This window comes from Rhinolophus sinicus, chromosome 3 (genome assembly GCF_057876585.1).
Source record: "Rhinolophus sinicus isolate RSI-liver-muscle chromosome 3, RSI-T2T, whole genome shotgun sequence".
Lineage (NCBI taxonomy): Eukaryota > Metazoa > Chordata > Mammalia > Chiroptera > Rhinolophidae > Rhinolophus > Rhinolophus sinicus.
Window position 1 is genome coordinate 92,214,246 of NC_142503.1, and position 12,150 is coordinate 92,226,395.

The 12,150-nt window shown below is 51.5% G+C and overlaps 1 long non-coding RNA gene across 1 annotated transcript; it reads right to left on the reverse strand.

Annotated features, from left to right (window-relative positions):
- Window positions 1-2,255: 2,255 nt before the first annotated feature.
- LOC141570650 (uncharacterized) lies at window positions 2,256-8,726 on the reverse strand. The gene is made up of 2 exons (XR_012494909.2): window positions 8,212-8,726; window positions 2,256-6,877 (listed from the first exon to the last, which is right to left on the reverse strand). It is a non-coding gene; the product is annotated as an uncharacterized LOC141570650 (long non-coding RNA).
- Between the last annotated feature and the right edge of the window lie 3,424 nt (window positions 8,727-12,150).

The window sequence follows — 12,150 nt, forward strand, 5'->3', positions numbered from 1 at the left end:
AGTCCGGCAGTTATAGAGGCAGTAACCCCTGTCCAGTGTGGGCCTGAGATGAGGCCTCTGTGGCCAGGGCTGACAGAGAGGTGTATGCACCGAGTTCTAGACCCCACACTGACCTGCTCATTGTCCCCTAAAGAGCCTTCACTTTGTAATGGGTCCTCCTGGAGAGTAGTAGCTTCCAGAGTGAGGCTGGGGCCCGGGCCTCCCTGCTGTGCTTTATGCTGCACCAAGCAGACACAAACAGAGTAAACCCTCCCTTCTTCTGGGCACTAGACCTTTAGGGATGCCACCCACAATCCCCTTAGCCTTGTTGGGCCACATTTCCCTGGTTTCTGGTTCTAAACAACAGAAATCAGCTCCGACTAATTTAAACAGAAAGAGTGTGTCACTGATTTTCTGGGATGGCCACAGAACCAGGCCCAAAGGCCACACCCAGCCAGAAGCAATGCCCCAAATCACATGCCAGGGAGCCTCCCTGGCATGCAGACACCTCCCTGTCAGCCCCTGACAGACCCCTCATCTCATGCCCACACTGGACACCGGTTGCTGCCTCTATAACTGCCGGACTACTGCCTCCCCCCTCATTCCCATGAGGCTGGGAAAACCAGTGACAGGATTGTCAGCACCTGTGTGGGAGGGGCCTACCTCAGAAGAGGGGTTGGGGGGAGGGAGGAGGGCCCTGGGCAGAGGAAAGGGGTTCAGGTGCGGGCATTCTAGAGTGACAGGATTCACTGCAGGGTCTTGAGTTTCTCCATGTTGCACCCCAGATGACATCTAATGCTCCTGGACTTCAGGCACCCATGTAGTTTCCTTATTTGGTTCTCATGACAACTTGTAAGGCAGGTACTGTCACCCCTATTTCCCTGAGATTCCCGTGATGTGCCCAGCATTCTGAAGCACACTCCACTTCAGAAGGAAGGAGGAGGCTCCCTGGGGGCTACCAGTGGGTCTCAGATCAGACGGCTGTTCCCCACTGCATCCCCGCTGACACACGAGGCCCCTCCCTCGGCACAGCCCATTCATGGCCGTGTGCCTGGGAGCACAGCCTTTGAGCACCGGGACTCCTGGGGCAGAACATGGTCAACACAGAGGATTCAGCCAGGGAGGCGAGCCAAGCTTCCAGCACATTCCCAGAAACCAGCCTCTGGGGAGGGGGTGAGTCAGAGGGCAGAGCTAGGAGGCGAGCTCAGCCCCGGCTCCACCACTGGCCCAGACCCTCCATTTATTGGGGGGTCTACAGAGGGGATCCCTTTGCTAAGCAGGCTCCTGGCTTCATTTCCTATCTTCTCGTTCATTCGTTCACTCAGGCATCTGCTTATGTATTCCACATTCGTTGAGTACCTGCTGTGCATCAGGCCCTGTGCTGGCACTGGGGATCCAGAGAAAACCCCGCTATGGTCTCTGCCTTCAAGGGGTTCACAGTTGAAGGGAAGATGTGGAGGTAGCAGGAAGAGTAAGTGCTGGAGCAGAGAAATGAATGAGGACTATCAAGGAAGGAGGGAGGGGTTTTCAAAGTGGAAGGGACATTGGAGCTGGATCTGGAAGGATGCACAGATATGTATGATGTGGTCAAAGCAGGAGCAGCCTGGTCAAAGGTGTGCAGGTGTGATGAAGACTGGGTGTTCTGGAAACATCCAAGAGGGAGCTGTTGAAAGCTTACAGTACATGAGACCAGAAAAGCAGATAGGAACCAGCCAATGAAGGACCTTGACTGGGGGGACAGAGCTTGGACCTTTTCCTGCACAAGGTTTGAGCAGAGGAGTGACAGTGGGGCACTTGAGTGCTGGAAATGCAGGGGGTTGACATTTTGAAGTGTTAGCATATGGATCTCCTTGCCACCCTGAACTTAATGTGCCCCTCACCCGCGTGGCCAGTTGAATAGCATATCCCTGCCCATACAATATTTTTAGGGACCCACAAAAATGTTATTTCTTTTAGAATCAGAAGAAGTAATGAATATAGTAGTAATGAATATGTAACAATGAATTCACCCTGGATTGTATTCATCTTTATATCAAAGTAGTCATAAAAGGGGTGGCCGGTTAGCTCAGTTGGTTAGAGAAACAGTGCTCTAATAACAAGGTTGCCGGTTCGATCCCCACATGGGCCACTGTGAGCTGCGCCCTCCACAGCTAAGATTGAAAGGACAACAACTTGACTTGGAAAAAGTCCTGGAAGTACCCATTGTTCCCCAATAAAGTCCTGTACCCCTTCCCCAAATTAAAAAAAAAAAAAAGAAATCAGAGCACGTCACACTCTTAAAATAAAAAAACTAATACAATTTATATGTCAGTTATATCTCAATAAAACTGGAAATAAATAAATAAAAATACAGCCATATCTTGTTCCTCAAAAAATAAAAACAGAATTATCAATCCCACTTCTGAGTATATGTCCAAAAGAATTGAAAACAGGGTTTTAAAGAGATATTTTCACACTCATGTTCATTGTGGCATTTTTCACAGTAGCCAAGAGGTAGAATGGGTAAAGAAATTGTAACACACACACACACACACACACACACACACACACACACACGAATGCTACTTAGCCTTAATAAAGAAGGAAATACTGTGATACGCTATAACATGAAATAACCTTAAGGACATTATGCTATGTGAAATAAGCCAGTCACAAAAAGACAAATGTTGCCTGATTCCACTTATAGGAGACATCTAGAGTGGTCAAACTCTTAAAAATAGAAAGTAGAATGGTGGTTGCCAGGGTTCTAGCCTGAGGGAGGGAGAATGGAGAGTTGTTATTTAATGGGTATAGGCTTTCAGGTTTGCAAGATGAAAAAGCTCTGGAGCTCGGTTGTGCAACAATAGATGACACTGCCGAAGTCTACACTTAAAAATGGTTAAGATGGTAAATTTTATATTATGTTTTTTATCACAATAAAAAAATGCAAATATATCTCAACTTTATATGTATTTTTTGGCTGTTAAAAAAGTATTTCAAAAGAATTTTATAACTTAGCTTTTGAAGCTGGTTGGATACAAGTAACTGATTTGATTTGCTGCTGGCCTTGATTTCTCTACAAACACCATGCATTCTTGGAAGGTTGCGGATTCTTCCAAAGTAAGAAAACGTGACCTACAAATTGTGACACACACTGACACGCTTTAAAACACTAAATTTAAAGATGGATGAAGCTGAAGTGGATGTCACCATTTCTAAAAGTGTTACATTTAGAAGATACTTAAGATATTAAGTAAACATTTACTATTTTTAAACACTTTGTGGTTTTAATATTTTGGAGCCAATGCCTTCCCGCCCGCCCCCACCTCAAGGATTTTAATGAGCTGGAGGCCCCACACCCACTGGGCCCCCACGGGAAAAGTGCCCAGAGGAAAGGTTTTCTCATGCCATCCTTTCATCCACGCCCCATCAGACAGTGGCTGCCGGTGCCTATCCTGTCAGAGGCTCAAGAGAGGACTTCTGGGAGGAGACAGGACAGAGGAGAATGGGGCCACGAAAGCACTACTGTGAGTAGGAGGGAAAGCTTGAGAATGTGGATCAGAAGGAACAGGAAATAGGGAGCTGGGGGGCCGTGCTGCGGTGGCTAGGGCAGCCCTCACATGAAGGTCAGAGGCCCAGCTATGGACCTGCAAATGTTGGGAGTCTGAACTAAACCCAAGGCCACAGGAAGTCCTGGCCAGCAGGCTGAGTGACAGCAGTGTGCCAACAAATCTGAACTCGCCTATTGTCGGGAGCCTGGAAGGGGCAGGCCGAGAGGCATTCACAGGCCAGGCTGGGTTCTGTCCCCAGCTTCCCCGTGCTCCACCAATCCTGAAACCCCCATCCATTCCACTTAGGCAAATAGCATTAAATACAATTTAAAAACCGAGGCCCACAGCGGAGAGGCCCTGGAACCAGAATGTTGAGGTCACATGCTGACTCCACTCCTATAGTGACAGCACATGCCGAGTGACTGGGGGCCTTCTGGGCCTCCTTTGCCTAATCTGCAAAGTGGGGCAATGGTGGCTGCACCCCACAGCGTAGCTGTGAATAGAGCGTGCTGATGTCACCAGACCCCAGGAGGCACCATCACGTATTAAGCACTTTGGGGACATCGGCTCAGTCCTTGCAGGAGCCTGGGGCTGTTTTTATCCTTCCCTTTGTGGGTGGGGAAACCACTGAGCCAGCTGCTGCCACTCCTGGGCCAAGCCTCATGGCCGTGGATGTCACCACAACTCTGGACTAAATGCTGGTGTCGTGTCTGCTTTATAGGAAAGGAGCTGCATAGTCACTTTGACAAAGTAGTTCACTCCTAGCACAGCCCCTAACCTCCCTGGGAGGACAGACAGACAGACCCTGCTCAGAGAGAAAGACAGAGAAACTGATGGAGATAGTCAGAAGGAGAGAGAGAGAACAGAGACGGAGGGGACTGCTCCGAGACCCTGGACCGAGGTGGGGACAGAGGGAAGGGGAATTTTGCTCCCCAATTCTCCCCAGGGACCCCTTATAGGTGGATGGAATGGAAACAGGTCTCAGGTCCTTCTGCATCCTCAAGGTGGCTGACAGTGGTCTTGGAAGAAGACAAGGCTGGCAGAGGTGGGCACAGGGCTGGTGACAGGTTCCCTATGGGCACGGGGGTCCCCACAGTGCAGGCCATGACTGCCAGGAGGGAGCTTAGTGGTGCCTTTCTCTGGGGCCTTCCCAGAGCTTCAGTCACTTAACTCCTTCAGTCCCAGCCTCTATGGGTGAAAACTGACCCTTCCCAAAGTGGGAAACTGAGGCATGGTAAGGTCAATGAAAAACCGGAAGTCCTGAGTGTCATCTGCATGCTGAAGGCTGGGTCCAGGTCTCTGCCAGGGACTTCAGGCACAACCAAGTACACACCCTTCCCAGGGAGAGGGCTTCCTGGAAGAGGTGGCACCAGGCTGGCCTTGACGGAGTAGGACTGGGGCTGGGAAGTAGGGGAAAAGGGACACAGCTCTCAGGGCAGCCCCTGAGCAGAGATGGTCCAAGGCTGGGGGAAGCAGCATGATTCCAAGAAGACCTTGGCCTCCAGGGCCTGGCCAGGCCTCTCCTGGCTCCAACGATAGAAGGATGTAGTATGTGTGCCAGACCTGGGACTTGGTGTGGGGCCAGTGCAGCTGCAGCCGCAACATAAACCTGTCATGGCTTCTGGCGCCACAGCCTCCCTGCTCCAGCTCAGGACAGGACCCTGGCTAGGCTGACACGAACCAGGAGCCTTAGGGTGAAGGATGGAACCGTCAGGATGGATGGGTGGGGTAGGAGGCAGAGGCACTCCTGGTGCTCAGCCTGCTGCAGCTCAGAGAGCTTTTGCACACCCTTCAGCCCCTCTGGGCAAGCACTCCCCTCCGCTGGCACCCTGTCCTCTGCTTTCTCAGATCCTGGTGCACTGTGGGTGCTTGGGCACCCAGCCTCTGCGTGCAGCCTAGCCCTCAGATCACTGGGGCCCCCTGCCCTAGCCACCCACCCCTCCTAGCATTTCTGCTTCTGCTCTGCCTGAGAGCTTCTGTGCGACTGGACCCCACACTGTTGCCTTACAGCTGCCAAACCGTCTGTTCCCCGCGATCTTCCAAGAATTTCACAAGGGAGTGCCTCAGCAAACTGAGGCCCGATGGAGAGATATAGGAAAAGCTCCTTTGAGGGGAAGTCTCAGCAAACTGAGACCCGATGGAATTATTTCAGTCCCTCCCCTTCAATGGATTCCTTGGAGATGTGCGTGTGTGAAGGCAAAGTCCAGGCTAGAACACAATGGGAACTTTTGGAAAGACAGCCAGCAGGCTACGGAACACACAGATTTTGAGATAAACAATCATTACTTCTTTAGAAGTTTACCTATAAAAACTACATGTTGGCCCTATTTGGGGTTCAGTCCCTGAGACTGTCCCCCCCGCCGCTTGCATTCTATTTGTGGCTACTGTCTTTTCTTAACCCTGCGCCACCCTTCTCCGTCCCCCCAACCCTCGTCATGCTGGATGCGACACCACACAGTTTCTTTCTCACCCGTGTCTCTCTGGCCAGTGCCTGAGTGAGGGGCAGCCATGTTGACAGCGTGGGCAGTGCAGGGGGACCAGGCCGACGGCTCCCCACATTCTCAGCTGTGGCTGCAGTGGCATACAGCAGGTGCTCCGCAGATACTTGCTGAATAAACATGGACTTCTTTACTTCCACTAAAACTGGAATCTTAAATGAACAGCTTGTTGAATTTTTACACATGCATACACCTGGGTAGCCATCACCCAAATCAAAGTATAGAATGTTCCCAGCCCCCAGCAGCCTCCCTCGTGCCCCAGGCCAGTCACTGCCACCCCCAGGGATACACTGTCTCCTGTCTTGATCACCACCGGTTAGTCTGGCCTGCTTTTGCTCTCTAGATGGATGGAATCATACCGCATACAGGCATACCTCAGAGAGATTGTAGGGTCAGTTCCAGGAGACCGAAATAAAGCGAGTATCACTATAAAGCAAGTCACATGAATTCTTTGTCTCCTAGTGCAGATGAAAGTTATGTTTACACTATATTGTAGTCTATCAAGTATGCAATAGCACTGTCTTAAAAATGCACATACCTTAATTAAAAAATACTTTACTGCTAAAGAATGCTAATCATGATCTGAGCATATTGGAAAAATGCTGCCGATAGGCTTGCTTGATGCAGAGTTGTCACAAACCTTCAATTTGCAAAAAAAAACCCCACAATATCTGTGAAGCACAAAAAAGTGAGGTATGCCCATGTCGTCCTCTGTGCCACGCTTCTCCTCGGCGTAGTACTGGCCGGGACCCCCCACGTTGCTGCGTGTGTCATCAGCCCATTCTTCTTTGTTGCTGAATGTATTCTACAGTGTGGAGGCAGTTCCCTCCGCGGTTTGCTGATCCCTTCATTCCTGGGTGGGCACCTGCACTGCGTCCGGAATAAGACATGTGTTCTTGCATATGTCTTCTGGTGAACACGTGCACTCACTTCTCTGGGGGAAATACTCATGAGCAGAACTTGGGTGGACATAAGAACCCTGAGTCCTAAGCAGGTCAATTCTTATCGTCCTCCCTGAACCTTTCACACCTGTCCCCTCCATCTCCCCAGTGGGCCCACCAGGTCTCTCCTCCACCTCCCTCCAGCGGCCCAGGAGTGGAAATTCCAGATTCCTCAGCCTTGTTTGGCAGGGCAGCCATCCTGACCTCACTCCTGCCACCCCTGCGTGCCCAGGGCCCCCTCTCACAGCTGAAGGGCCCACTGGGCTGGTCAGCAAGGGGAGAGGGCTCTGTTCCCTAAGGGGACACAGAACTTTCTTCCTGCAGGCTGAGAGATCTGTCTACTTGGCGTCTGTCCTTCTGTCCTAGCCACCCTCTCCCCATAGGACAGGCAGTGTGGCCAAGCTTCTCCTGCCACCAGTGCCTACATGGCAGCCCGGGGGCGGATAACAGGCAGCCGGGGACTCCCAGAAAGGTGGGGAGGGAGAGAACAGCCCAGAGACACATGTCCCCACTCCGGGGCCTGAGCCTGGAGATGCAGGCCCAGTCTCTTCTCTGCTTGAGCATAGGGGCAGCTTTATAACTCTTGGGGGCCTTAGCACGGCCCCAGTATCCCTCCAGCGTCCAGGAGGGATTCAGGACGTGTTCTTCCCTCCATCCTGGCCAATTGAGTCTTAGAGGCAGGTCAGGCCAGTTAGAGACAACCAAAGCCATGGTGGCCACACCCTCCCCAAACTGCCCAGGCTGGAGCAGGCCCACGGTGTGAAGGAAGGGGTCCCCTGCCCTGTCAAGGCACAGAGGGCTTCCATCCAATGTCGCTGACATTCTCAGAGACTTCTCTGGGGCCGGTGGCTGGTCAGAGAGGTCAAGTCCAGCAGGCAGGCAGGCTCCGTGACCAGAGGTGCTGTCGCCCACCCCACCCTTGGCCCTCAGCCCAGACCCAGGTTCCTCGCTTCCCAGAAGTTCATCCCCCTGAATGGTGTTACGTGCTTTGCCCTCATTAACCTTTTGAACCGTCCAGAAATGAGTAGAAACGCCCTGCCTCATCCTCCTGCTGAGGAAGCTGGGGGCGGGAGTGGGGGGGGTGAGAGGACCCCCGGGGCTGCTGCCCAGATCGGGGGCAGGGGTGTGAGAACTGGGCATCCCTGTCTTCCTACCGAGGGCCCTGCAGCCCCCTACCCTCCAGTCAAGCTCGGAGACCCTTCCCTGACCCCCTTCCCCAGTTGGGTTCTGGTCCCCTGTGTTTCCTACCCTGGGGGCACTTACCAGGCTTCGTGAGGCTAATGACGGGCTTGCCCGAGGATTTCAGTATTCACGAGTGAATTGTTCAGGCCAGTGCCTGCGCCCAGTAAGTGCTGTGCAGGGCTCAGCCCTGCTGAATCGCCATGTCTTCTGTGAGTGGCTTTCCTTGGGTTGGGTTGGAGTAACCAGAAGTGGCTGAGTCCCCATTTCTGTTTCTGCTGCTCCCCATCTGTCTCTCTCAGTCCCTTCACCCCCTTAGGAATGGATGGAGAGCCAGATTTGTGGGCATCTGGGAGATATTCTTGGAGTCCTTGAGATTTGTCCTTGGGGACAAATAACTCGCAGTGGGAGGAGTCACAGGTGACCACAAGGAGAAAATGACATTTGAGCTGAGTGTGAAGGACCAGGAGGATGTAGGCTCTAGGTGAAGGGGACAGGAGGCGGGGACAGCAGCAGGAGAGCAAAAGGAACAGCATGTGTGAGCCCTCAAATCATCATCCCCGACCCAGGAACCTGGAGCCCAAGTCTCGAGTCTCGGCAGCTCAAACCTCCCTGCAAGCAGGAATTCCAGCCCCTGTCCCCAGGGGGACCCCAGGAATAGCCTGCATTTGGCGTGGACTGTCCTCTCAGGAAGGGGCCTCCCAACAGAATGGCTCTCTCAGGTCACATGACTGGCATTTTTATGCCCTAAGTGGAATTTCCCCCGGGGAGCTTAGGCTGATGGGGTCAGATCCAGAAGTCGCCAGTCGCACAGACTCCAGAACCAGCTGATTGCTTCCTCTCAAGGGGCCTCATAGACCCCCCTGCCTGGCTGGCTTCTGGCACCACTGGACCCTTCAGACTCTTGTCTGTGAGCCCTTGTTCCCAGGAGAGCCCCAAGTCCCATGCCTAAGAGCAGGTGCAAATACACACTTGTAGGGACGGGAGAGGAGCTGCCCGATTTTCTACAACAGTCCACTCGGCCACCTGGGCTCTTGCTGCAGGGGACAATTGGATGTCTGGAGAGGGGGCCAGGGCTTGGAGACAGCACAGCACTACTGGAGGCTGCAAAGGGCGTTGGGGGCAGTGTCAGTGAGGGAGGGGGCCTGGGGTGACCCCCTCTGTACTTGCCAGTTTGCAGTGATGAGCTTTGAATGGTCCCCCATCCTGTCCCTGATGCACATTCTCTTTCTCCCTTTTCCTTCTGCTTCATTTTTGCCCCGTTATCCTACTGGACCCAAACCTGGAACCAGCTTTCTGATTTTATCTTTTGTTTATTGGGAAAAGGCTGTGCCCATCTCTGGGCCAGCTCAGACGGCTTCCCCTTAGGAAGTGAGATGAGTTCCCACGGCATGTCGGAGTTAAAAATAGAGACAAGAACCAGAGCAAGAAAGAGGCAAAGAAATGTAAGAGAGAGAGAGAGAGAGAGACAGAGACAGAGGCAGACAGAGAGGAAGACAGATTGGGGGGCAGAAAGAGGCAGCAGGAGATGCAGCAGGTCCCCTCCTCCCATCCATTTGTCCATTTATCCAGCTGATATCAGGTCACGTGCAGCCCACTGGATGTCACTTCATGGTTCAAGACCATTGTCCTGAGTGTTTTCCCCAGGTTTGTGCCCCTGAGCACTGGAGTGCTGAGTGGGGTGGTGAGGCCACACCCGAGGTCTGTGTTCCCCCACCAGGCTCCCAGGAGAACCCAGAGAAGCAAACCCCGGCTTGGCTGAGGTCCCGATGGGAATTCAGGTGGGGAGAATCCCACCCAAACCACGCTGGCTGTCCCATAGCCCGAGGTTGGGCTCTGCGCTCAGCACAGGCAGGTCCCAAGAAGGTGGCTTAAGTCTTTGTGGTCAGGCTGTGTCTATCCAATGTCCCCAGTGTGTATGATGGGGTCTTCTCTAGTATTTGCCTTGGGGCCGGGAGGACCACAACACCAGGAGGAGGTACGAGGCTGGAGGCAGCTCGAGGTTTGGCTGTGGGGGTGGTGTGGTTGCCTGAGGGGCCTCTGGGATATCCAGTCAGAGGCAGCCAGGGATCCAACACTCAGGGATCAGTCCTGCAGAGTCCCCTCTGCACACGCCCACCTTGAGCTCAGGCAGCCCTGTGTCTGGGACAGGACTCCATGGTTATCTGCCAGCCTTTCTCTCCAGGCTGGAGACTACGATGGTGAGGAAGGGTCTGCTTCCACAGGATCTCATGGAGGGGCCCTATGCCCCTCTGTGATATTGTGATACAAGAAGAAATACAGTAGTGTCCCCTTATTCGCGTTTTGATTCCCATGGTTTTAGTCACCCACAGTCAACTGCGGTCCAAAAGTATTAAATGGAAAATTCCAGAAATAAATGTTAAGACAGGGGATTGTATGGTGTCACTAAATCTTCTATTTTTGATATTTGGACCTCTGGTGTAATTCAAATTAATAAGTGCAATTTAGCGTGGGACATTTTGAGAGCTTTCTTTTCTTTGCCTTTTAATGATTCTGGTTCCTATATGTTTACTATGCTTCTATTTTCTATTTAGTTTCAATGTCTCTATTTACTTAGGCCCAGTGCTAGCTCTGTGACTTGGGAGAGGTTTTGCATCTGTATGGGATCCACTCTCCTGGCTCCAACTTAAATCTACATAACCTTCACAAAGTCTGCGAAACCCAGCTTTACCTCACCATCCCCCTCCCCCAACTACAGGAAAACATAAAACTTGAGACCAAACAAAGACTCAACACAGTAGTTTGCAGTAGTTTCCAGCAGACTCTGCCCAGCCCACCCTCCTCTTACCTTAATAAATCTTTTATATTTCGATCTGACTCGTGAATTCTTTCACGGCCAGCGAGCGAGCAGACACAACAATAAACAATTCATAAATTGTGTCATTCTTTTTAAATTTTTTTATTGGGGAACAGTGTGCTTCTTCAGGACCCATCAGCCCCAAGTCATTGTCCTTCAATCTAGCTGTGGAGGGTGCAGCTCACTGGCCCATGTGGGAATCGAACTGGCAACCCTGTTGTTGAGAGCTCGCACTCTAACCAACTGAGCCATCTGGCCGCCCCCTAAACTGTGTGTCATTCTGAGTAGTATTATGAAGTCCCACTCTGTCCCACCCGGGATATGAATCATCTCTTTGTTCAGTGTATACATTATATCCCCCAACACCCCCCATTAGTTACATAGTAGTCCTGTCAGTTATCAGATCGATTGTTCTATTTTATTATTAGTTATTGTTGTTAATCTCTTATTATGTCTAATTTATAAATTAAACTTTATCATAGGTATGTCTGTATGGGAAAGAACACAGTATATCAAGGGATCCCTGGTTTCAGGTATCCAGTGGGAGTCTTGGAACGTATCCCGTGTGGATAAGGGGGGATGACTGTATATAGTTGATCTTTGTCCCTGGTTCTCGGCACAGAACTCCTAAAATCCTTGGAATTTTGAGTAGTAAGAGAGTAGCATCTTTTGTTATTCATGTTGAGCCTTTTTCAACCTACCTGAGTTTATGCTACTGAGGCAAGCCCCTGGATAGCTTCTGGATGCAGGCTAGTCTCCAGAGGAACCAACCACGGGTTTGGAGGGTTGGAACTTTCAGCCCCAACCCCCACCCCCATGATCTCCTGGGAAGGGAGAGGGACTGGAAATTGAGTTCAATCACCAATGGTCAATAATTTAATCAACCTCGCCTGCATAATGGACCCTTCATAAAGAACCTAGAGGGTGGGGTTTGGAGAGCTTCCAGGTGGGTAAACACACTGAGGTGCTGGGAGAGCAGTGCGCTGAGCGGGCATGGAAGCTCTGTGCACCCCATCCCCATCCCCTGCCCTATACATCGCTTCTGTTTTGCTGTTCCTGAGTCGAATCCTTTATCATAAATACTTAATGCTCAGTAAACTGAGTTCTGTGAGCCGTTCTAGCAAATTATTGAAACTGAGGAGGCAGTTATGGGAATCCCTGATTTATCACGAAGTCAGACGGAAGTGTGGGCACCCTCTACTTAT